This window comes from Engraulis encrasicolus, chromosome 1 (genome assembly GCF_034702125.1).
Source record: "Engraulis encrasicolus isolate BLACKSEA-1 chromosome 1, IST_EnEncr_1.0, whole genome shotgun sequence".
Lineage (NCBI taxonomy): Eukaryota > Metazoa > Chordata > Actinopteri > Clupeiformes > Engraulidae > Engraulis > Engraulis encrasicolus.
In genome coordinates, this window is record NC_085857.1 from 17,501,879 (window position 1) to 17,506,878 (window position 5,000).

Genomic DNA, 5,000 nt, shown 5'->3' on the forward strand with positions numbered 1-5,000 from the left:
TCTCTCTCTCTCTCTCGCTCTCTCTTTCTCATTGGAAGCCCCTGTAGCTTCCCTTACTTTGCAGGCTTCTCCCATCAGCAACCTCTACCACCTTCTCTCTCTCTCTCTCTCTCTCTCTCTCTCTCTCTCTCTCTCTCTCTCTCAATTCAATTCAATTCAATTCAATTCAATTCATAGAAGCTTTATTAGCATGACAAAAAATATTTTGTATTGCCAAAGCATTGAGTCTCTCTCTCTCTCTCTCTCTCTCTCTCTCTCTCTCTCTCTCTCTCTCTCTCTCTCTCTCTCTCTCTCTCTCTCTCTCCCCCCATCTTGGAAGATAGTATAGTTTCTCCATTATAGCTCCTTAAGTGTGTTATGTTATTGGGGAACTAATTCAAAGGGGGTTGCGGGGGGTGAGAAAATTGAAAGAGAGGCAAAAAGAGGAAGGCAATGTAGGACAGAGGTATGGAGGGAACAAGGTAAAGAAAGAAGTGAGAGCTCTCTCTCTCTCTCTCTCTCTCTCTCTCTCTCTCTCTCTCTCTCTCTCTCTCTCTCACTTCATTAACCGTGTGAGATTGGGATAACTAATTCTCGGAGTAATTTGGTCCGCCATTACAGCTGAGACGACGCTGGGGCAACATTTAATTGAAGACTCATGATGTTAGACACACACACGTACGCATATACGGATGCAGGCACGTGCGCGTGCTCACACACACACACACACACACACACACAGACACAGACACATACACACAGACACACACACACACACACACACACACACACACACACACACACACACACACACACACACACACACACACACACACACACACACACAGACACACACACACACACACACACGCGCGCGCACACACACACACACACACACACATACAGGGCAACAATTCATTTAACACTCATCACATTACCGCACCAAGACTGTGAAAGACAGGCCGAGAGACATAGACACAAGCACAGAGAGACACATTCATGCACTAATGCCTCTTTTCCACTGCCGTTTTTTCTGGTAGGCCTACAGCTCGACACAGCACAACTCGGTTGCAATTGTTTGCTTTTCGAATAGGCACAACACCGCTCGTAAAGCAAAACGTGGTGGCCGAGTCGTGCTGTGTTGAGCTGTAGGCCTACCAGAAAACTGGCAGTGGAAAAGAGGCTTAATGCTTTTACCCAAAGCGGTGTCCAGTTATTCATAAAGGGTATTGGTTACTGCCCCTGGAGGAACAGAGGGTAATGGCCTTGAATGGCACTTTCACTAGGCCTATTATCTACCGTACTACCTAAAACTAGATTAAAATAAATGTTTTTACCTTTGACTAAAACTAGACTAAAATGTTGAGGACTTTTAGTCGACTAATTAATGACTAAACAAAAAAATGATTTGTGAAAGACTAAAAGTGACTAATACTAAGAACTAACTTTTAGTCGACTAAAATTTTGACTAACAAAAATGATTTGTGAAATATTAAAACTGACTAAGACTAAGGACTAACTTTGACACAAGACTAAGACTAAATTGAAAAATGGATGACAAAATTAACTCTAGCTGGTTATACGGTAAAACATTGCAAGCCAGTTAAATGTAAAAAGGTAAGTTGCCCTGCTGCTATTAGTTGGTCAGTTAACTCAATTCAAGGGTTAGCTCAACTCAAAGCATTCTCAAGTCGAGTTAACTTTCAAACGTAAGGCAACAGGGGAACTTACTTTGTTACGTTAAACTGGCTGCAATATTTTACAGTGTAGGGTGGGATATGAATCGGGAACTCTCTAATCCAAAACATAGACTGACTTCCATGACTGGCATGTGGCCTATTCTCTCTTTCTCCTGCCTCTGTTTCACTCCCTATTTTTCCTCTCTCTTCCCCCTCTCTCTCTCTCTCTCTCTCTCTCTCTCTCTCTCTCTCTCTCTCTCTCTCTCTCTCTCTCTCTCTCTCTCTCTCTCTCTCTCTCTCTCTCTCTCTCTCTCTCTCTCTCTCTCTCTCCTCTCTCTCTCTCTCTCCTCTCTCTCTCTCTCTCTCTCTCTCTCTCTCTCTCTCTCTCTCTCTCTCTCTCTCTCTCTCTCTTTCTATCTCTCTCTCTCTCTCTCTCCCATCCATCTCTCTTTGTTTCTCTCTGTCTGCCCTTTCTGCATATGATCACTCTCTCTTTCTTTCTCTCCTCTCTGTGTTTCTCGTCTTTTCCCATCCTGCCCTTTCTTTTTTTTCTCCCCAGCCTCTGTCTCTCTTTCTGTCCATTTCTATCTCTCTGTCTGCCTCTTCTGTTTCCCAACCCTCTCTTTTTCTCCCCTCTACCTCACTCTCTTTCTCACCCTTCCCCCTTCATCACTCCAGATGATGCTACTATATCTCTCTCCTCTTCACATCTCTCTCTCTCCTGTTTTCACATATCTGTCTCTGTCTCTCTCTGTCTCTCTCTCTCTCTTAATCTCTCTCTCAATCTCTCTCACTCTCTCTCCCTCGTCGCTTCCCATTCATCTCTCTCTATTTGTCTCTTCTCTCCTTCCCTCTCTCCATCTCTCTTTCTCTACTCCTAATAATGCGCTGGATGCGGCTACAGTGCTGACACCTTTGGGATAATGCCAGATGGCAAATATTTGCTGATCTACTGAGTTCTGTGAACCAAACAGCAAACAGCAAACACACGCACGCACACACACACACACGCATACACACACACACACAGACAGACACACACTCGCACACCCTCGCGTGCACACACACACACACACACACACACACACACACACACACACACACACACACACACACACACACACACACACACACACTCACACACTCACACACACACACCTGTGTATGGCGCATCTGTGCAGTCAACCAGCTAGACGTGTCTGAAACTCACACCTGAGTGGAAATCTCATTTGGACTGTTTATTATTTTTCCGCAAACAGACATGTTGATGCAAAAAAAAATCTCCATACTGATGTAACCTGTAGGTCTAAAAAAACATGCATGCATCCATGCACACACACACACCCACACACACACACACACACACACACACACACACACACACACACACACACACACACACACACACACACACACACACACACACACACACACATGCACACACACACACACATGCCTGCACACCCACATGCCTGCACACATGCATGCACACATCCCCATAATGACATGCATGTAAGGGACAGTGTCAAGAAGTGAAACATTACATAGCATGCAGTGTTGGATATTTCATCCATCTTCATGGGGAGGGTCTGTGTATGTGTGTATGTTGGGTAGGGGGGGAGTTGGGGTACCAGATTACTGCAGATAGAGTATGACTAAACCAGTGTTTCTCAACAGGGGTGCCGGGGCACCCTGGGGTGCCACAGACCCCCCTCAGGGGTGCCGCGGAAACGTGGCTGCTAAATAAATTATGTAATATAATACATATTTGTCTAAATTGATAAGTTAATGCTAGTCAGTGGAATCTTTCATCTGCCATTCACGCACAATAAAGTAATTATAGGTCACCCCAGTCTGCAACTTCGAACTTAGGTTGTGTGACGTCTCCAAATGTGTTATTTTTCTAAGCTTTTGTGGTATCGGATGCAATGCCATGTTACGGCTTGTTGGTTTAGGTTGCCTTGAATTTTTTCATGAGTTGAAAGGGTGCCTCGCCTAAAAAAAGGTTGAGAAACACTGGACTAAACCATATACTCGGGGGATCAAGGGATCCTACTTTTTACGGGGTGACTTGCTGTGTGGCAGGGGTCCAATTTCAGTAATTCCATTAGGCTGCCGACAGTATGCTCACTGTGCGTTACATATACATTACATATCTGCGTTGCTCCCTGAGCCTGCTATTTTCGTCTCAATAGGAATCCTGATATAGGGGTTACTGCAGTGTTTCTCAACTGGTGGGTCGCGACCCAAAAGTGGGTCGCGGAGGGGTCATGGGTGGGTAGCGGAGCCTTGGTGTAAAAATCCAACTTTTCCTGCAACAATTTACAACTTTTATTTTGATAGGCTAGTGAACTCTGTGTCATCTGTCGTCATAGATACAATCGGAATGTTTATGCGAGATCGAGTCTTGGTTACATTTTGAGAATTGCATTGAATTGACTTGAACGCTAAAAAAATTGGGTCGCGACCAAATGAGAGTGGAAAATGATGGGTCCCAAGACTGTTCCAGTTGAGAACCACTGGGTTACTGTACCCTAGCCTGTTAAACCAGCATTACGTACTGTAGTGCACTTCATTCTGTCCAGTGGGTCTCCTGAGCACAGCATTTATATATTGTTGCCGAAAAGTAACAAAAGAAGTAACTTACTTTTCGGCTACGATATACATTTTAACTTGAGCCTTGTGTGTGCCTCATTTTTTTGACATTTTTAGACACACGGTTCTAAGTTAAGGCGCAAACGCCAAACTTTTTGGTTTCTCTTCACACCATTTATATGACATCCAATCTTTTCTGTGAGAGCAGATCTACAGCATTAAGTGTCTACTGAATCGCCGTGATATCCTGTGAGCATCTGGCTTTAGCCAGGCTATGCCCTGACGCATTCTCCACCCACTTTGTCAGGAAGCAATCAACTTTGAGCTGCTCCAACGGCCCTGGGTAGAGGCATGTTCAAGGCAGTGACGTGGTTTAAGCGGAGATGTTCTATTGGAACTAAGAAAATGTTTGGTTTACTTTGGCACAGCCTTTTCTGTCCTCGACCAGTAGCAAACCGAAGGAGGCGGGAAAATGTTTTTCAGACCAATATCTCAGTACGAGATTTGAAAGTCGATAATCAGGCAAATCTGGGCTGGCCTAATAGAGAAAGGCTTATTTTTGCTACAGTTGCATGCTCCGATGAAGTTTAATTTCTTAAAGGGACACTGTGTGAGATTTTTAGTTGTTTATTTCCAGAATTCATGCTGCCCATTTACTAATGTTACCTTTTTCATGAATACTTACCACCAGCATCAAATTGTAAGTATTCATTATGACTGGAAAAATTGCACTTTTCATACATGAAA